Genomic DNA, 21,970 nt, shown 5'->3' with positions numbered 1-21,970 from the left:
AGAGAGTAAAAGTTACAGCGGTGCAGATTCCGTCTCTGAGGGGCGATGACCATCTTTTAAGGTAAGTGTTGGGGGAAGATTACAGTTGGTTTTGGTTTTTTTTTTTTTTTGTTTCTGTTTTTAATAAAAAGAACTGTGTGACCTACTGCTTGCTGTAAGTTTAAAAGGCTGTTAAGCCTTGTGGGACTTCAGAGTTACCCTTGACAGCGATGACTTTTTCTCTGACGTTCCTACAATGTACACAGTACAAACTGTAATTATGTGCATTCAAGCAAGCTCAAAAGGGATATTCCAAAGCATGCAATCCCCTCAAAATATACTTCAGTGAATATACTTCAGTGGTAGAAGTTAGAACACGCACACGCACACACACATTTGTGAGATGAGGTCATTAAGATGGTTTGACAAAGAGTGTTCTTAGCTGGTTGCTTAGAAAGCATTTGCAAGTGGGAATGTGGAGTTTCGCTTCACTTAAGTGTAGTGTGATGTACTTGTCCATCCCTCTCCTGGCCCAGCTGCCCACCTGCCTTCCATCCACCTCTACTCCCAGCCTCATCCCCACCCTCCTCTTCAGCTTCCGATGCTCAGTATAGAAATTCATCCTGGACAGAGTACGTAGCATGAAGATCGTAGTAGGTCCAGATCTACTCTCTAAGACCAGACCTACTCTGCATCCTCCCCATTAACACCACCAATGAAAACATGGTTTAGGGTTCCAACCTGCTCCACCTCCTCTAGGAAAAACTTGAGACCCCCCTCCCCCTCTATTCCATGAGCTGCATCATAGCTGTTATCTGGACCACTCGTTTTCCTCAAGGCTGTCTGGCCAGAGGATACTTGTGACCTCTAAGGACGCTATTCTCTTCAGATGAGTCTGCTGTTTGCAGAGGGACAGAGTGGAGTTGGAGAGAAGAGGATTACCATGTGGTAAATCAGGCCAGCCATATAGACATTGGAAAGATGGTGAGTCAGAGCCCACAGCCCCTCTCCTGGATCCACAGTCCATTTGTCCAGCAGCCAGCCTCGGGCCAGTTCCACTACGTTTGCTTCATCTTTTCTCATTTGAGAGCCCACATTTAATTCTTCAAAGGGAGGCACCACCTATCTTTTATATCCTTTTTGATACCCAACATAGAGCTGGATATGCCAGAGGTTACCAACAAGTGTGTGTTGAATGAATAAATGAATTATCTAATGTTTCTCTTCTAGCCCTGCATGCTCAGGCATCAGATAGCCATTTCAAATGCCTAAATGTCTTCAGTTTAATCCCCCATGCTCTTGGAGTCCTTTCCCAGTCTCAGTCCCCAAATCCCCTACCCCATACAATGGGTTATTTATATTTTCCTTCACATGGCTACAACCTGGGTTTCCTCTGCTACCTGTGCTCAGAACCTCTCCTGGTCTTTGTAAACACATCTTGCTTCAGTGCATTGAATCATAAAGTTGGCCCCTCAGGCTAATGGCACTTAAAACTGGAAGTTCAAACCACTGGACTACACTTAAAAAATAAGGTCCTCAGCTTTTATCATCATGAAAATGTTCAGTGGGTGTCTGGGCCACCTAGCCTTCCTTGGTATATCCACTCCTTGTGACATTTCCACCCGGTCTGCTTTGCCTACTGTCTCCCTCTGTGAGTGTCCATTGCTCCTTAAGCCCTGTACTTTTTCTGCTACAATTGCCCTTTTTATTTGGTCTTTCCAAATCCTCTGAGTCTTCTAGCATTGGTCGAGACAGTCTTCTTTGACATCCATACTGATCACCTGCTAAGACCAGTTTATTTTTTCACTGACCATTATTGCTATCAGCTGCCAGGGAATGCCCCACACTCCCAAGTCCAGGCTGGACCTTATTTTTTATTTATATAATATGTATATCATCTTAGGCTTCTATTCTACTCTACCTTCTCCAGAAGATCTTCCAGTATACTAGCAATTCCACAAAAACTTGTGCCCGCCCCCACCCCACATCATAGTAGCTCCTGAACATTGCTCAGGAGGCCTATCACTTTTAACGTCTCTGATCACTGTGATCAAATTCCCAATGGCACATTGAGTGTGTATCTTGTGCAAGATTTAAGAGCTTTTGAATGCAGAAGCAGGGAGGGCTTGACCCTTGATATCAAGACACACTTTTTGGGAGTGTTAGGTACCAATAATTGTGAAAGGAGACCAGCAACTTAAAAGGGGTCACAATACCTCCCAACCTAACTTTCCACGTGAAATGCACTGGGCAGAGCATTCACTGTTTTAACTCCAGCCATGTGGTGTGAACTTGAGTTTACAAATTCAACCAAAAGAAAAAAAAAAGCTTTAAATATATAGAATTTGCCTTGGGGGTGGGCAGAAAGAGGGAGGTGACTCTAGTGGTGGGTGTCCCCAAGTCTAGAGGTTTGGTATTAGGAATAGGGCCTTGACTTCTGGTCAAGTTTACTGTTTTGTGTTTTCTGTTGGTACCCAACCTCACTGTCACTGTGCAGCAAATGCTCCCTCTGCTACGGATGCTGACTGCTGCTATGTCAGGTGGGAAGAAGCACAGGGAAGCTGTGGTTCATATTTTGCTCAGAACTCAGGAGAGTGGTCTCTTTTCCTTAAAAATAAACGGTGCAGAGCCTTTATTCCAGCAATTAAATTGTCCAGTGCTGCTCACCTGACACGCTCTCTGGCTGTCAGGAGACCTGAGCTGCACTGTAACTCCCACCTCCTGAAGCTAGTGCCTCAACTGCGTTTCCCTTCCCCCTTTCCACTCCGGGACTTTGCTCCCCCGTCCTGATTTTCTGTAACAAACTTGGGTTCCACTGTATCTTAAGACTATTCTTATAGATCGTATCCAAGCACTGCTGAATCTCCATGTCAAGAACACACTGTTGTGGACCGGCACTCCCTCCAAGCTGTCCTCAACTGTGGCTGTGAACCAGCTCTTTTCAGGCTTAGCAGCCTTCGCCCAGAGGCCTCCTGTGGACTCTGAAAGATGTCCCATAAGGATCCTGTGTTTATTGGACTAAAGTCGGATGTCCTAAGCCCTTGATAGTCCTGCTCCTAGTTTTGCCTGACTCGGAAGGGGAGCAGCAACCCCAGTCTGTGGTTGGTAGCTTTCTTGTGCTCTGCTCTTTTCCACAGCCAAGCGGCTTTAGCTTATGAACCTGGGAGGTGGGGCCAGTGCCTGCCAAGTCAGGTTGCCCAGCAACGGAGGTGGGGCTAAACTTACTAACTGCCAATGAAGGATTAACAGTCATTCAAGAAGTTTCAGTTGCTGGTCACCTGCCTTTCAGGAGGAGAGTGGGCAATGACTGTTTAACTGCAACCTTTGGCTGAGGAGTGTGGCTTGGTCAGCATCGTTTAAAGTGGCACTTGATATCCTTTCTCTGAGCTCATTCTCGGTCTTCACGCTATTCTTTGCCAGACCCAGCTCCAGTACCACTCTCATCCCTAAATTGGAAATGGTGGGGGTTTGAGGGAATCTCACAGCCAGACTTAGATGCACAAACATGACCTGCTTCCAACCGCTGAAGGATATATAATAATGGTAGGGCATAGAGCACGTTTTCCAAAGTGTGCTCAGAGGACCGGAGCCAGACTCCTCCAAGATACTTGTATGAAATGCTGAGTCCCAGGCCATTCTACATACCAAATTTGTGAAGGAAAGGTGTTGAATTTAGGATGAGCTTTGAATTATGGAGTGCAGATATAAAGAGAAAGTCATATATATGTATGTGCATATATGTGTGTGTGTATGTATATATATATATATATATATATATATATATATATATATATAATTTTTGTTTTATCTATTGGTTGTGTTGAGGACTAAGCTTTATCGAGCTACATACCAAACCCTCATTTATTTTTAGAGTGTTTCTATGTTGTCCAGGCTGGCCTCCAATTTAGAATCCTCCTGTCCCAGTTTTTTGAGTGCCAGTAAAGTATGTGCCTATCATGCATGGCCTATGGTTAATTTTTAAACACCAATTTCTTTTTTAAAAAGATTTCTTTATTTTGTATATGTAATGAGTACACTGTAGCTGTCTTCAGACCAAAATGGGCACTAGATCCCATTACAGATGGTTGTGAACCACCATGTGGTTGCTGGGAATTGAACTGAGGACTTCTGTATGCAAGATCAGTCAGTGATCAGCCATCTCTTAGGGGTACAAAGAGTATACGCTAGCCTTGGTTACACAGTTAGCCCTTATCTCAAAAACGTCAGGTACTATATATCTTCCAAATGATGTTCTAGGCTCTTTATACTTTCATATGATTTTGAGAGTCAGATTGTTTTATTTCTACATTAAAAAAATAACCAACAGCCTACTAATGTTTTGATAGGTATTACATTGAACCTGTAGATCAATTTGGAAGAAATTGACAACAATATTTGATCCTTTGGTCCATAAATATATACCTAAGTGTATCTAACATTTAAACAAATTTATGGAAGTGTTTTTAGGAGTCTAGTGTGCAGATCTTGCCTATATTTTAAATCATTTAGGAATAGTCCCTGCTTGGCTGTTGCCAGGCCATTGGACACAATTGCTTATTATTAAATGTGTGGAACCCATGAAAGTGCAGTTGCTTTCTATACACTGATCTTGTGTCCTACAACTTTCTTAGCTGTGGCTGCCCCATGCATGGCCCAAGCACATCAATGATGAGTATAGACAATTGCATCTCTTTCTAATCTGGTGCCCTTTCCTATTTTCATGACCTATTGTAGTGGTCAGGACCTTCAGTAGGATGTGGATGAAGCTGAGGACTTCCTCCCAGTCTCAGGGAAGGCAGCATTCTTTCATCAATGTATGGTATTGGCTCCAGGGCTTTCCATGATGTCTTCACAACCACAGCACAGTGGAATTAACCTGGTATCTTCAAGTTCAGGGTCCCAGTCCACGATCTGTCATTGTATTCAGTCATTGTGTTTCTTTAGCATCCTTTTACTTTGACCTGGGTGGCTAATTCTTGTCTTCTTTAATGCGGGCTTGTCTGGAACTTTTGTGATTAGGCTGAGATTATATAGTTTGGGCAAGAGCAACACACACACACACACACACGTTGTGCCCCTTTCAGAGTATCCTGTCAAGGATACAGATGTCAATACGTCAACACCATGTTGTTACCATGGAACTACTGTGTATCCTATAAACCACATCTACTGATAAAATAAGTAGAAAATTATACTGCTGTACAACACACCAAAAAGAAAAAAATCTGCAAGGAGAAAAGTAGGTCACAGTAAAGAAGGGTCTTATGCCTCTGACCAGGTTCCCTGCCCTCTGACAGTGGACATTCCATACCGTAACACCAGGTGATAATGGGAGTCATCACCACCACACTCTGAGAGTCAGGCAGCAGGCTTCTGAGATACAGGTTATAGGTTCAACACTTCGCAGAATATGTAGCTGCAGTCCCCATACCTTGGAGATTTTTGGGGTATCTTTTCCCAGGAGCCCTTTAGATCATAGAACCTGGCAGCTTAGGATCCGTCCCCACCCTCTGGCTGAGCTACTAAAAGGTCTCAATTCTTTTTTTTTTCCACTTTTTATTAGGTATTTAGCTCATTTACATTTCCAGTGCTATACCAAAAGTTCCCCATACCCACCCCCCCACTCCCCTACCCACCCACTCCCCCTTTTTGGCCCTGGCGTTCCCCTGTACTGGGGCATATAAAATTTGCAAGTCCAATGGGCCTCTCTTTGCAGTGATGGCCGACTAGGCCATCTTTTGATACATATGCAGCTAGAGACAAGAGCTCCGGGGTACTGCTTAGTTCATATTGTTGTTCCACCTATAGGGTTGCAGTTCCCTTTAGTTCCTTGGGTGCTTTCTCTAGTTCCTCCATTGGGGGCCCTGTGGTCCATTCAATAGCTGACTGTGAGCATCCACTTCTGTGTTTGCTAGGGCCTGGCACAGTCTCACAAGAGACAGCTATATGTGGGTCCTTTTAGCAAAATCTTGCTAGTGTATGCAATGGTGTCAGCGTTTGGAAGCTGATCATGGGATGGATCTCTGGATATGGCAATCAAGATGGTCCATCCTTTCGTCACACTTCCAAATTTTGTCTCTGTAACTCCTTCCATGGGTGTTTTGTTTCCTATTCTAAGAAGGGGCAAAGTGTCCACACTTTGGTCTTCCTTCTCTTGAGTTTCATGTGTTTAGCAAATTGTATCTTATATCTTGGTATCCTAAGTTTCTGGGCTAATATCCACTTATCAGTGAGTACATATTGTGAGAGTTCCTTTGTGATTGGGTTACCTCACTCAGGATGATGCCCTCCAGGTCCATCCATTTGCCTAGGAATTTCATAAATTCATTCTTTTTAATAGCTGAGTAGTACTCCATTGTGTAAATGTACCACATTTTCTGTATCCATTCCTCTGTTGAGGGGCATCTGGGTTCTTTCCAGCTTCTGGCTATTATAAATAAGGCTGCTATGAACATAGGTGTGTGGGTTCATCTCTGGGTCTTCAATTCTGTTCCATTGGTCTACTTGTCTGTCGCTATACCAGTACCATGCAGTTTTCATCACAATTGCTCTGTAGTACAGCTTTAGGTCGGGCATGGTGATTCCACCAGAGGTTCTTTTAACCTTGAGAAGAGTTTTTGCTATCCTAGGTTTTTTGTTATTCCAGATGAATCTGCCGATTGCCCTTTCTAATTCGTTGAAGAATTGAGTTGGAATTTTGATGGGGATTGCATTGAATCTGTAGATTGCTTTTGGCAAGATAGCCATTTTTACTATATTGATCCTGCCGATCCATGAGCATGGGAGATCTTTCCATCTTCTGAGATCTTCTTTAATTTCTTTCTTCAGAGACATGAAGTTCTTGTCATACAGATCTTTCACTTCCTTAGTTAGAGTCACGCCTAGGTATTTTATATTATTTGTGGCTATTGAGAAGGGTGTTGTTTCCCTAATTTCTTTCTCAGCCTGTTTGTCCTTTGTGTAGAGAAAGGCCATTGACTTGTTTGAGTTAATTTTATATCCAGCTACTTCACTGAAGCTGTTTATCAGGCTTAGGAGTTCTCTGGTGGAATATTTAGGGTCACGTATATATACTATCATATCATCTGCAAAAAGTGATATTTTGACTTCTTCCTTTCCAATTTGTATCCCCTTGATCTCCTTTTGTTGTCTAATTGCTCTGGCTAGGACTTCAAGTACAATGTTGAATAGGTATGGAGAGAGTGGACAGCCTTGCCTAGTCCCTGATTTTAGTGGGATTGCTTCAAGCTTCTCACCATTTACTTTGATGCTGGCTACTGGTTTGCTGTGGATTGCTTTTATCATGTTTAGGTATGGGCCTTGAATTCCTGATCTTTCCAAGACTTTTATCATGAATGGGTGTTGGATTTTGTCAAATGCTTTCTCAGCATCTAACGAGATGATTATGTGGTTTTTGTCTTTGAGTTTGTTTATATACTGGATTACATTGATGGATTTCCATATATTGAACCATCCCTGCATCCCTGGGATGAAACCTACTTGGTCAGGATGGATGATTGTTTTGATGTGTTTTTGGATTCGGTTAGCAAGAACTTTATTGAGGATTTTTGCATAAATATTCATAAGGGATATTGGTCTGAAGTTCTCTATCTTTGTGGGGTCTTTTTGTGGTTTAGGTATCAAAGTAATTGTGGCTTCATAGAATAAGTTGGGTAGAGTACCTTCTGTTTCTATTTTGTGGAATAGTTTGTGAAGAACTGGGACTAGATCTTCTTTGAAGGTCTGATAGAACTCTGCACTAAACCCATCTGGTCCTGGGCTTTTTTTGGTTGGGAGACTATTAATGACTGCTTCTATTTCTTTGGGGGATATCGGGCTGTTTAGATCATTAACCTGTCTTGATTCAACTTTGGTACCTGGTATCTGTCTAGAAACTTGTCCATTTCATCCAAGTTCTCCAGTTTTGTTGAGTATAGCCTTTTGTAGAAGGATCTGATTGTGTTTTGGATTTCTTCAGGATCTGTTGTTATGTCTCCCTTTTCATTTCTGATTTTGTTAATTAGAATGCTTTCCCTGTGCCCACTAGTGAGTCTGGCTAAGGGTTTGTCTATCTTGTTGATTTTCTCAAAGAACCAGCTCCTCGATTGGTTGATTCTCTGAATAGTTCTTCTTGTTTCCACTTGGTTGATTTCGCCCCTGAGTTTGATTATTTCCTGCCGTCTACTCCTCTTAAGTGAATTTGCTTCCTTTTGTTCTAGAGCTTTTAGATGTGTTGTCAAGTTGCTAATGTATGCTCTCTCTAGTTTCTTTTTGGAGGCACTCAGAGCTATGAGTTTTCCTCTTAGAAATGCTTTCATTGTGTCCCATAAGTTTGGGTATGAAGTGGCTTTATTTTCATTGAACTCTAAGAAGTCCTTAATTTCTTTCTTTATTCCTTCCTTGACCAAGGTATCATTGAGAAGAGTGTTGTTCAGTTTCCACGTGAATGTTGGCTTTCTATTATTTATTTTGTTATTGAAGATCAGCCTTAGTGCATGGTGATCTGATAGGATGCATGGGACAATTTCAATATTTTTGTATCTGTTGAGGCCTGTTTTGTGACCTATTATGTGGTTAATTTTGGAGAAGGTACCATGAGGTACTGAGAAGAAGGTATATCCTTTTGTTTTAGGATAAAATGTTCTGTAGATATCTGTCAGATCCATTTGTTTCATAACTTCTGTTAGTTTCACTGTGTCCCTGTTTAGTTTCTGTTTCCATGATCTGTCCATTGGTGAAAGTGGTGTGTTGAAGTCTCCCACTATTATTGTGTGAGGTGCAATGTGTGCTTTGAGATTTACTAAAGTTTCTTTAATGAATGTGGCTGCCCTTGTATTTGGAGCACAGATATTCAGAATTTATAGTTCCTCTTGGAGGATTTTACCTTTGATGAGAATGAAGTGCCCCTCCTTGTCTTTTTAGATGACTTTGGGTTGGAAGTCCATCTTATCAGATATTAGGATGGCTACTCTGAAAGACCCCCGAAGGGAGACCCTCACTCAAGCCTTGGGACAGCCGCGAACCCAAGAAGACACTGAGACCGTACTCAAAATGTAGAGGGCAAGATTTAATAAAGTAACAGCAAGAAAGCACATGGACCAGAGCTCTGGGGTCGAAACTCATGCACCTAGTATGGTGTAGAGGAGAATCGACCTCGAGCCAAATTTTTCACAGGCTTATATAGAAAAAACTCAAGGGGGGAGAGCGGGGCAGGGAAAGTACAAGTTTGCATAACTAAGGGGTTCTGCCAAGGGACAAGGGGTTCTGCCAAGGGAATTCTATGTAACTAAGGGGTCATGTCCTATTATTTGGCAATGTACCCGGTTCATTCTGAGGGTGTTCCAGGAGGCCCTTATCTCAAAAATGTTCTTGGAACAGTCTTTAGTTGGGAGGGTTCGAACTCTAGGGTGAGGAGTTCAGGAATGTATTCTGGGGTGAAGAGTTCAGGAGTGTTCTGGGAACAATCTCTGGATGGAAGGGGTCGGGCTCTGGGGTGAGGAAGAGTTCAGTAAAATTTTTTTATCTTTATTCTTCAACTCCAGCTTGTTTCTTCATACCATTTGCTTGGAAAATTGTTTTCCAGCCTTTCATTCTAAGGTAGTGTCTATCTTTTTCTCTGAGATGAGTTTCCTGTAAGCAGCAAAATGTTGGGTCTTGTTTGTGTAGCCAGTTTGTTAGTCTATGTCTTTTTATTGGGGAGTTGAGACCATTGATATTAAGAGATATTAAGGAAAAGTAATTGTTGGCTCCTCTTATTTTTGTTGTTAAATTTGGCATTCTGTTTTTGTGGCTGTCTTCTTTTAGGTTTGTTGAGGGATTACCTTCTTGTTTTTTCTAGGGCGAGGTTCCTGTCCTTGTATTGGTTTTTTTCTGTTATTATCCTTTGAAGGGCTGGATTCGTGGAAAGGTAGTGTGTGAATTTGGTTTTGTCGTGGAATACTTTGGTTTCTCCATCTATGGTAATTGAGAGTTTGGCTGGGTATAGTAGCCTTGGCTGGAATTTGTGTTCTCTTAGTGTCTGTATAACATCTGTCCAGGCTCTTCTGGCTTTCATAGTCTCTGGTGAAAAATCTGGTGTAATTCTGATTGGCTTGCCTTTATAAGTTACTTGACCTTTTTCCTTTACTGCTTTTAGTATTCTATCTTTATTTAGTGCATTTTTTGTTCTGATTATTATGTGTCGGGAGGAATTTCTTTTCTGGTCCAGTCTATTTGGAGTTCTGTATGCTTCTTGTATGTTCATGGGCATCTCTTTCTTTAGATTTGGGAAGTTTTCTTCTATAATTTTGTTGAAGATATTTGCTGGTCCTTTGAGTTGAAAATCTTCATTTTCATCCACCCCTATTATCCGTAGGTTTGGTCTTCTCATTGTGTTCTGGATTTCCTGGATATTTTGAGTTAGGATCTTTTTGCAATTTCCATTTTCTTTGATTGTTGTGCCGATGTTCTCTATGGAATCTTCTGCACCTGATATTCTCTCTTCCATCTCTTGTATTCTGTTGCTGATGCTCGAATCTATGGTTCCAGATTTCTTTCCTAGGGTTTCTATCTCCAGTGTTGCCTCACTTTGAGTTTTCTTTATTGTGTCTACTTCCCTTTTTAGGTCTAGTATGGTTTTGTTCATTTCCATCACCTGTTTGGATGTGTTTTCCTCTTTTTCTGTAAGGACTTCTACCTGTTTGATTGTGTTTTCCTTTAAGGACTTGTAACTCTTTAGCAGTGTTCTCCTGTATTTCTTTAAGTGCGTTATTAAAGTCCTTCTTGATGTCCTCTACCATCATCATGAGATATGCTTTTAAATCTGGGTCTAGGTTTTCGGGTGTGTTGGGGTGCCCTGGACTGGGCGAAGTGGGAGTGCTGGGTTCTGATGATGGTGAGTGGTCTTGGTTCCTGTTAGTAAGATTCCTACGTTTACCTTTTGCCATTTGGTAATCTCTGGAGTTAGTTGTTATAGTTGACTCTGTTTAGAGATTGTTCTTCTGGTGATTCTGTTACCGTCTATCAGCAGACCTGGGAGACAGACTCTCTCCTCTGAGTTTCAGTGCTCAGAGCACTCTCTGCTGGCAAGCTCTCCTCTTACAGGGAAGGTGCGCAGATATCTTGTGTTTGGACCTCCTCCTGGCCGAAGAAGAAGGCCGAAAACAGGACCTTTCCCAGAAGCTGTGTTGCTTTGGCAGGTCCCAGAAGCTGTCAGCTTCTGTGGTGCACACTCTCATCTGTGCAGACTAAGTTCCTAAGTTTGGTGGAGTCCCGGAACCAAGGTGGCGCCCACTGCTCCTGAGGCTGAGGGCTTCCAAGCCAGGCGGACACCTGTCCTCTGGTCGGCACGGTGGCCGGCTGTCTGCGGCCCGAAAAGGGTGCTGCCTCAGCAGCCCTGTGGCTCCGCCTGTCCCAGAAGCTGTCTGGTTCTGTGGTGCACCCTCTCACCTGTTTAGACTAATTTCCTAAGTTCGGCGGAGTCCCCAAGGTCTCAATTCTTGTGTGGAATTGAAGGTAAGGAGGATACTGGGTGGAGGGTATTGGGTTGGAGGTGGAGGGGCACCTCTGGAGAGGACCCTGGTGGGGAATAAAGCTCACTGCTGGCTCCAGAAGAGCACTCTTCCCATTGGGCACAGCTGCACTGGGCTCTGGAGCAGGGCTGTGTTTGCTGCTGCTCCCCTATTTTGATGGGGCTAGCCATGTCCTTTGGAGCTCTGTTGCCATTGCCTGCACACATGTCCTTCACTTCAGTGGGGAGCCATTGCCCACAGTGGTCACCCGAGTCACACTTCTTATTCTTGCCTTTCTTAACTGTCGTCATCGTAGGGTGGGACACTAGCATTGCAGCGTGGCTGTGGAGTCAGAAGACTGGTCCTTTCCCTTCCCCTATCCAGCTCAGATCACCAGGTTTGTCTCCATCCTTCATCCTCCCCCACAAGCACGTGACCCACTGAGGCATCTCAGCCCCCTGCCCCCACCCGCCAAGGTGTTTATCGTCAGCTTTTGGCTTTCTCCTGGGGATCCACTTGTGTCATCAAAGGTCACCCACCTGTGTCCCGTTTGTGCACTTTTTCCTTAGCCACTGTGATTCTCTTTATAGCATCTTTGGCCAGGCTCCTAGTATGTGTTGAAAGCTACCTACCTGCATGGTTATAGCCAGGAAAGTAATGGTGTGTGGGCAGCATCCGATGATCCTACTTGGGCTTTGTGGGAGCAACATGCGCACACACCTGCACTCATAGAACTCGTGACGATAACGTCAAGAAAATGTACATATTTCACTTCTGTATGCATTTCCCTGTGTGTGCACGTGTATGCAGGTACCTACAGAGGCCTGAAGACGGGGGGGGGGGCACAGGGTCCCCTGGAGTTGGATTTACAGGTAATTGCAAGTGGTCTAACATGGAAGCCCAGACCCAAACTCAGGTCCTCTACCAGAGCAACGAGTGCTCTTAACCATGAACCAAATGGTGCAGAAATTATCTTATCCAGCTGAATGATAACACTCCCCATCCTTAGAGCCAAAAGCACATGAACATTGATCTATTTTAATACTGTGCCAGTTCAAATAGTAGTCAAGCTGCATACATAATCATTGATTTTAGTAACCAACACAAATTCCTAAAATCAAAGTTTCATTGAAGAAAAGAGAAGGCTGGAATTTAGCCACATTCCAATCTGTGCTGAGTGAAACACACATTTATTAAAACCAGCTAAATAAATTCCCCCAAACACCTTCAAAAGTCAGGGCTCCATTTCAAACTAATGAACTGGAACAATGCCAAGAATCCACTGTAAGACTCGCATCTTTATCAGTTCACGTCTGGTCCATTCCACTTTGGATCAAACTGACCTAATGTTCATTTCACTCAAGATCCTAAGGTTTGAAATGGACTCATGACAAACCAGGCCCTCTGAGGAATCTGTCAGTTATCTATCTGCAGGGTGGCCCTGACTGGCAGCTCATTGAGCAGGTAGACAATTTCCAACTTCAAGCACAGGAGATGATCAGAGATAGGCAGCAGTAGATGACCGAAGCTTACCGTGGCAGCAGATAAGCTGTTCAACCTTGGTCACTCGCTGCCAGTAAAATCTGTGTGCAATTTCCATGTCTGAGTCTGTTTCACTCTAATCCGCCTGCTTGTAAACTGAGGCAGGGCAGTCAGAATGGCTCTTGAAATTCTAGTTAACACGTTCATTAGATTTTCATACTAAAAGCTAGTAATAAGAATAGACATTCTGAAACCATTTATCCCATGATATTGCAAAATGAAAGTAATGCACTATTGAGTTATTTTATGTAATAGGAAACAATGTAATTACAATTGAAAGCCAATGTTTATAACAAGCTGTGGTGGTTGGTTTTAATTGTCCACTTGGCAAATCCACCTGGGAAGGGAGTCTCAAGGAGGCCTGACTGGGTCAGGTTGGCCTATGGACAGATAGCTGTCTGAGAGGTTTTTCTTCATTGGGGTAATTGAGGTGGAAAGGCCCACCCTGAATGTGGGAGTGCATGTTTTCATCCATGGGACCCTGATATGCATGCATTACAGTGGCAAGAGCAAGCTAAGCAAGCAGCACACACTAGGTTATTTCTCACTGCTCCCAAGCTAAGCAAGCAGCACACACTAGGTTATTTCTCACTGCTCCCAAGCTAAGCAAGCAGCACACACTAGGTTATTTCTCACTGCTCCCAAGCTAAGCAAGCAGCACACACTAGGTTATTTCTCACTGCTCCCAAGCTAAGCAAGCAGCACACACTAGGTTATTTCTCACTGCTCCCAAGCTAAGCAAACAGCACACACTAGATCATTTCTCACTGCTCCTGATTGTGGACATGGTGTAATTAGTTGCTTTAAGCTCCAGCAGATAAGACAACCCCGAAGTGATGAACCTGGAATTGCAAGCTAAAATGAACACATCCTTCCCTAAATTGCCTTTTGCTGAGATATTTTATCTCAGTAACAAATGACACCAGGACACAGGAATCGGCTGGTCTTTCAGTTTTCCAAAGCCAGAGCCAGCTGAACGTTACACAGGCTCTTTGCAAGAAGTCCACCAAGAGGAAGAGCAGCAGGGAGGAGTCATCTTTCCAGGACCCTCCCCTGAATTGGACGTTTACTGACAGGTCTAAAAGTGCTTTACTCCATCTTCAATTATATTTTGTTCAATGTTTTCTCCCACAAGTTTTGTTGTTTGTTGTTGTTTTGAGTTTTAAATTTATGACCTGCTGTAAGTTTGTGTAAACATGCTGGCTATAGGCTACTTGTAGGCATCCTTCACTGAGGAAGTTCCCATCAAGTACTTGAGACTATCTACTAAGGGGGAAACTTTGAACTTTGAAAAGTGCTTTTCCCACCCCAACAGATGTAACACCGACTTCTTTTTTTTTTTTCAGACAAAAATTTTCTCTTTCATATATTTACACAAGTTCAAAATGATATTCACAGCATCTTCTAAATTTTGGCCAAGAGTCAAAAAAATGCATTTAAACTTTGGAACTTGCCCACATAGACAGGAGATCAACCCCAGCAGTTGGCGGGGCAGACCCCTGAGAACCAAAGGGCTAGGAAAGTCAGGAGGACTCTTCAGTTTATGAACTTGGTTCAGCGGACCAAGGCTGATGCATCTGCAAGGGATATACACAGTTCATCTAACTGGCACCGGTCCCCTCCATCACTTGCTGAGCCTGCTTCTGTCCCATGCAGCACTGTGCAACAGACTGAAATAACTTTTCAATCTCTGGGGCACAGTGTACAAATTCATGGTTCCAGAACTTAAATGCTGGGTTTTTAATCAGCTCAATGAAGGTGATAAGAAGACCCCAAGGATGTGGCCTATTTACAATCAACCGTTCCAAGAGAACCCTTGTGATCTGTTCCTGGATTGCCTCAGTGTTCGCCTCAGCAAAAAGGTACAACATTGTGCAGCTGAAGTAGTGAGTGTGGCTGTTTGGGTACCGTAGCTGGTTCGCAATTGCATTTAAGAAGAGATATCGGCCCTCAGTGTCTAGGTCCACAGCCAGGTTCTGGAAGATGTCCATGTGTGCTGAGTGGGTGATGGTGCTCATTGACGGCGTGCTGCCCTTGTTGTGGATGTGTGCGATAGCCTGAGTCCCTACGTAGAGCACCAATGCATTGATAAGCTGGAGGTTGTAACGATTCCCGGGCTCATTAGATACCTGTAGGTTACTACGCAGATCAGACAGGAAAGTGACCGGCGACCGAGTTTTAAGATAAGAATCCAAATCCTTTTTGAACTGAGGCGGCATCACTCCAGTGAAATTGGTGAGGATCCGAGGTGCGATGTTAATTTCGCTTAACATGTCCACCTTCAGATTAGGAGTGAATGGGTCTGGGAGCCTCATGTTTCTTGGGAAGGCACTCAGGATCAAATTTCTTAACTGGATACAATTAGGAGGGATCACATCACAGAACCCATAATGGTAATCACAAAGGAACTCTGGGAAATCATGCAAAAGAACCAGCAGCACTCTCAGAGTACCCTTGTAGAGGATTTGCATAGGTTTAGTGAGTTCCACATTTCTAAGGAAAGGGTAACACCAACTTCTGTAGCCAGTCTCAGAACAGCAGCTGGACTCACCATCACATAGAGATCAGGTTTTGCTTTGGTAGAATCACTCCTACGTGATGATACTGTGTACTTGTTTTAACATTACTTAATACATTTTTTTAATGTTTTGTTATGGCTTTTTCTTTTCTATCTTATGCAACGACATGACCAAAGGTGGCTGTCCGGGCTGCTTTGAAATCTACGTGCCCAGCCTATGTGACATGGTGCCATCGATGCAGACCTTGCAGTAGCACTGTGAATTAAGCATCCTAGTCTATCCGATTCTCTCTGCCTCTCTCTCTGTCTCTCTCTGTCTCTCTCTCTCTCTGTCTCTGTCTCTCTTGCTTTCTTGCTCCTGCTCTCGATTGCTCTTGTTCCTTCTCCTCTTTCTCCTCCTCCTTGTAATACCAAGGCAACCCAGGTTTTACTGTTTTCTGGAATAGAGTATTTGTGTTAAACTGCTATAAATTCTCCATGACATCCTTGGCAGAATTCAGTGGTGAAAACATCTGGGCATGGAGATTTATTTTGAGGGGGAGTTTAAAGTTAGGAGGTTTTTTTGTTTTTTGTTTTTTGTTTTTTTTTGTTTGTTTGTTTGTTTGTTTTTTAACTAGTTATAGCACATTGGGATTATATGAACTGGGTTGAGGTAACTTGTGCTTCACCAGGTTGTTAGTTAGACCTCCATCACTGTGACATGTGTGGGGACAGCTCTAGGAAGAAGTTATTGGGATTGACATTCAGATGCTTCCATTATTTGTGACTGGGAAGTGAGTCCCAGAGCCTCAGGGCAGAAGGATGTGAGTACTTCTTTTTACCAGATGGTGGCGCCAGCCTATAGACTGCAACCGAAATGACAAAAGCCAAAGGGAGAGGTGTATTCATGAGCTTTGCCTGGAAATGCACCAAGGATGCAAGGACTTGCTTTCTTGGGATAGCCAGGGTGACTGGGAAGGCCCAAATCAGCAGGACTCAGGGTTGCGCTACACTATACGGGTCACCTTTCTGAAACTCTAACACAGTAAGTACTGTGTATGAGGGTAGTTTAAAAACACCACCACCACCACCACCACCACCACCACCACCACCCAACAGCTGTGGCTTCTTTAAACCCAGGGAAGCAGGGAAAACTCTTCAGACAGGACCCCAACTACATAAGGATTCAGACTTTGTGTATCGTGTCCAAGCTATAGTATGAGTGCAACCTGGGATGGGATATGAGATGCTCAGGCTAACACAATTTCACCTGTCAAAACACAGGCATTTAGGATGATGCAGCATGGGACCGGGGTGTGGTTCATGCTAGAGTGTATGTGTAGGCTATGTGAGGCCCGGGGTTCTAGACCCTGACTCCTCCTACCCCTTCACCTCCAGACAGAGAAATGGAAGGCATGAGCCTTGTAGGTAGCTGGTTGTCATAGCTGGCTTCAGCTTGGGCCACCTGGGAAGAGGGGACGCCAGTTGAGGAACTGCCTCCATCACATCAGCTTATGAGCATGTCCATGGTATGTTTTCTTTATTGCTAATTAATGTAGGCGGGTCCTGCCCACTGTGGGCAGTGCCATTCTTAGGCACTGGTCTGTATAAGAGAAGAAACCAAACAAGGCAGAAATGAATGTTTCTCTATAACTATGAGCACGTGCCTTGCATTCCTGACTTGGTTCCCTCGATGATGTGAGCCAGATCACCTTTTTCAATTCCCGAGTTACTTTTGGCCATGCTGTCTATCACGGCCACAGAAGCCTACCTATAACACCTTTTAAGACTTGTTTCTTCCTTTCTGTATTAGCTGGGTGCCTTGGAAGACAAGTGGCCTGAACTTCCAGTTGCTTCTCAGAACTTTGTGGTGCTAGCGCCCACTGCTGTCCATTCCTTGTTCTGCAGAAGACAAGTCGAGTCCCAGTGTTGGCCAGCATTCTTTGTTTTCCCTGGGGATTGTAGCACCGATTCACTCATTACAGTAGCACTGTAAACTCATTGCAGTGCAGCTAGGCTCCTCTCCAGCCCCATTGTCTGAAGAATGGAATGCTAGCCAGCAACAGCATCAAGAAGAGAAAGGTAGCCCTCGCCTCAGTGACACTGGTAATCTAAGAGCAGTCTATGAATCTATGTATCTCTTCTTTCAGGGTCAGTTGAGCCCCTTGAAGTGGCACCTTGCAGGGTCTAAAGACAAAGCTAAGGACACTATTTTTTTAAAATCAGATATTTTCTTTATATACAGTTCAAATGCTATCCCGAAAGTTCCCTATACCCTCCCTCCGCCCTGCTCCCCTACCCCCCCCCCAACTCCCACTTCTTGGCCCTGGCATTCCCCTGTACTGGGGCATATAAAGTTTGCTAGACCAAGGGGCCTTTCTTCCCAGTGATGGCTAACTAGGCCATCTTCTGCTACATATGCAGCTAGAGACACGAGCTCTGGGGGGTACTGGTTAGTTCATATTATTGTTCCACCTATAGGGTTGCAGATCCCTTCAGCTCCTTGGGTGCTTTTAACCCAGACACTATTGTATATGCCAGAAAGATTTTGCTGAAGGAACCCTGTTATAACTGTCTCATATGAGGTTATGCCAATGCCTGGCAAATACAGAAGTGGATGCTCTATAAGATGGAACACAGGGCCCCCAATGGAGAAGCTACAGACACGCTCTTTCAAGAGAAGGAGGCAGGGACACTTAAGAGAACACTATCGTCCTCTTTTATCACAGAGACAGACACCGAGACAGACAGACAGACATACACACACACACACACACACACACACACAGGAAATGATTTAAGGTAACAGTATCCTGTTCTGACTGTTTTGTGTTTGGTTAGACACTTCTTAGCCCCTCTGTGTCTCTCTCAACTGTCATATCTGTCTTGGCAACACATTTGACATTTTCATGGCCTTGACCACGGTCCAGATGTATTAATCAAAATACTTGGTAAGTTATGTCTAAAGTAACTGCTATGCTCTGCTAGGAGGGAAGGTTTCAATGTTACTCTGACCCTGATCTAATAACTCTGGTGTAACTTGGTGGTTTTTGCCTTTAAAAATGCTGAATTCCTGTGCTTGGGCACTGAGAGATATTTTGGAGGCTCAAGCCTGCTCTTTGTCTGGCCATCGATATAAAAGACTTAAAACTTTTAATTGGCTTAATTAGTGTGGTAGTCAATAACTATCTCGTGTGGATCATTGAGAGAAACGAGAGGGGAGTCAGGCACCTTTGTCTGTTAGCTTGACTCCGGAGATGACTGACTAAGAAAGACTTGCTTTCGTGGAGGAAAGCTCTGGGGGCCTGGACTGCTCAGAATGGGAAAGAGGAGAAACCCAGGTAAGGGTGGCCATTCCCATCCATCTCTCTGTTTCCCCATCCCCTGCGGTGCACAGAGTCCCACACGCATGCGCCCGCTGCCGTGCCTTCCCAGGCCTGATGAATTTATATCCCATCAAACTACACGCCCCGTCCAAACCCCTCCTCCCTGAAGTTGCTTCTTGTCATGTATGCTGTCGCTGCAGTGAGAAGGGAATCACACCAACCCTCAGGCTGCCTCAGTGACGTGTGGACTGGGAAGAATGAGCCGGGGGTCTTCTGGGAGCAGAAGGGAGGAAAGAGGGGTGGGTCTTGGGGCTGGTGGGGGTGCCGGAAGAGGACAGCTCTTCTCAACTGCCCTCACATGTGCCTCAGAATCACTCCTGACACTGCTGCAAATGAGCATCTTCCTGATCCCGTGGGGACCGAGCTGCAGTGGAGAGACCCCCTCAGATGGCGGTTGCCAGTGTCTTCCTGAAACAAGAATTGAAATCCAAGTCTGTCCTTTGGCTTTTGCTCACTTTCCCCCACTGTGCCTCCTTTTTTCAATGTAGTCAAGCAAGACTAGCACTTGAGAGGCTGAGGCAGGTGGATGGCAAGCTTGAAGTGAGCCTAGGCTACCTCTCAAGACTCAAAGCAAGCAAGCAAAGCCAACAACAGGGGGGAAAAACATAGCTATATTTATCATCAAATCAATGTCAAAATAAAAACCTGAGATTCTCCACCCAGTGAATAATCATTGGCAAATGTCTTTCCAGGGTAACGATGCTCAAAGGTGGCTGTTGGCTGTTTAATGCATATGTCACAGTCTGTGGCAGTCTGCTAACCTGTCAATCTTGTATTCTCATTTGCCTTGGTAACAGGACTCATGGCAATGTGCCCAAGAGAAATAAAATCATTCTCCGGGTTCCTTAACTGATAGGAACTACTGACAGCATTTATAGTAGAAGAGGTTCCTGCAGCATCTGCTGTCATGTTTCCCTGGGATTCCCTGTGCCAAGGAGGGCCAAAGAGAGTCCCCATTGAGCATCTGCTGTGGGAGCTGGAGGCTCCTCCTCCATTGTCATCCCTCACCATCCTGGTGACCTGCACCTTCGCCCTGGCTTTTCATGCCTGTGACAGGCTCTGACTGTAGCTTTCTCTGGGCCAGGCTGGATTTCTGGTAGCCGTAACTGGGCCTTGCAGGTAGTGGAACAGAGGAGCAGAATGATCTGGAACCTTTGGTGAGTTCAAAGAATTGATACAAGCTTGTGTTTATTTTAAATGAACCATTAGTCCATTTAAAATATATTTTCTGTTAACACCTGAAAACTTCTTTTGTTGTTTTTAGAGATGGTGTCACTGTGTAGCCAAGGCTAACCTTGAATTCACAATCTTTTCTGCCTCAGGCTCCAAGTACTGGGGTTATAGACAAGTGCGACCACACCCAGCAATATCTTAAAAAACAAAAATAGAGATTAAATAGCTGCAGAATGTAACTCTGACTTCTTGAGACTATTAACATCCCAAAGCAATCACCCTAATCTTTAAAATATATCCAGGAGCCCGGGAAGATGTTCTTTCTGGGGAGGCAAAAGGATGTAAGTTTGATTCCTGAGAACATAGATTAAAAAAAAAAACCTGGATATTTTATTTACATTTCAAATTTTATCCCCTTTCTCTGTTTCCCCTCTGCAACCCCCTGTCCCATCTCTCCTTACCCTGCTTCTATGAGGGTGCTCTCCCCTCCCCCCCACTCCTGCCTCACCACCTAGCATTCCTCTACTCTGGGGCATCAAGCCTTCAAGAGACCAAGGGCCTCCCCTCCCATTGATGCCAGATAAGGCCCCATCAGTTCCTTCAGTTCTTCCCCTAACTCCTCCATTGGGGTCCCTGTGCTCAGGCTGATGGTTGGCTGCGAGCATCTACATATGTATTGGTCAGGAACTGGCAGAGCCTCTCAGGAGACAGCTGAATCAGGCTCCTGCCAGCAAGCACTTCTTGGCCTCCACAATAGTGTCTGCATGTGGGATGGATCCCCAGGTGGGGCAGTCTCTGGATGGCCTTTCCTTCAGTCTCTGTTCCACTCTTTGTCCATGTATCTCCTTTAGACAGGAGCAATTCTGGGTTAAAGTCTTGGAGATAGGTGGGTGGCCCTTTCCCTCAACTGGGGGATCATGCCTAACTTCTGGATATGGTCTCGACAGGTTCTCCTTCCCCTTTGTGTGCTATTTCAGCTAATGTCATCTCCATGGGGTCGTGGAAGGCTCTTGTTTTCCTGGCATCTGGGACTTTCTGGTTGCTATCCCAGTTTCCCATCCCTCATTGCTACACACCTCTGTTCAAATTCCTGATCTTCTGTACATCTCCATCTCCTCCCATACCTGATTCTTCCCCTTTTTTCCCCTCCCTTTCTTCTCTTCCACCCAAGTCCCCCACACCCTCTACTTCCCTTGATTATTTTGTTCCTCCTTCTAGTTAGGTCTGCAACATCCATTCTTTGGTCTTCTTTCCTCTTGAGCTTCATGTGGTCCATGAGTTGTATCAACACTCTTGCCTAATATCCACTTATCAGTGAGTACATACCATGTGTGTTCTTTTGTGACTGAGTTAGTTACCTCACTCAGGATATTTTCTAGAGCCATCCATTTGCCTGAAAATTTCATGAAGTCATTGTTTTTAATAGCTGAGTAGGACTCCATTGTGTAAATATACCACATTTTCTGTATCTATACCTCTGTTGAGGGCTATTATAATTATGGCTACTATTTCTTAGTAGAGCATGTGTCCTTATTATAAGATGGAGCACCTTCTGGGTATATGCCCATGAGTGGTATAGCTGCGTCCTCAGGTAGTACTATGCCCGATTTTCTGAGGAACTGTCAAACTGATTTCCAGAGTGGTTGTACCTGTTTACAATCCTGTTTACAAAGTGGTCCTCTTTCTCCATATTTTTTGCCAGCATCTGCTGTTACCTGAGTTTTTGATCTTAGCTATTCTGACTGGTGTGAGGTGAAATGTCAGGGTATTTTTGATTTGCATTTCCCTGATGACTAAGGATGTTGAACATTTTTTTTTTTTTTTAGGTGCTTCTTGGCCATGTGAGATTCCTTAGTTGAGAATTCTCTGTTTAGCTCTGTTCCCTACTTTTTAATAGGGTTATT

General features: G+C 44.2%; 1 long non-coding RNA gene and 1 pseudogene across 4 annotated transcripts in view; one reads left to right on the top strand and one right to left on the bottom strand.

Moving 5' to 3' along the window:
- Positions 1–11,481: 11,481 nt before the first annotated feature.
- The window catches only part of Gm31392, a 29,131-nt gene continuing 18,642 nt past the window's right edge, over positions 11,482–21,970 (top strand). The window contains exons 1-2 of one of the 4 annotated variants that reach the window (XR_874403.1): positions 18,132–18,458; positions 18,752–20,050. This is a non-coding gene — a long non-coding RNA (predicted gene, 31392). Of the gene's footprint in view, positions 11,866–18,131; positions 20,051–21,970 lie in introns of those variants that run through there. The other 3 variants (XR_383254.2, XR_003951211.1, XR_383253.2) reach the window with 3 other exon arrangements.
- Positions 14,369–15,981, bottom strand: Gm6158 (annotated as a pseudogene).

This window comes from Mus musculus, chromosome 14 (genome assembly GCF_000001635.26).
Source record: "Mus musculus strain C57BL/6J chromosome 14, GRCm38.p6 C57BL/6J".
In the NCBI taxonomy this organism is placed as follows: domain Eukaryota; kingdom Metazoa; phylum Chordata; class Mammalia; order Rodentia; family Muridae; genus Mus; species Mus musculus.
The sequence above is the reverse complement of the archived record's forward strand: the minus strand, read 5'-3'. Positions and strand labels throughout refer to the sequence as shown.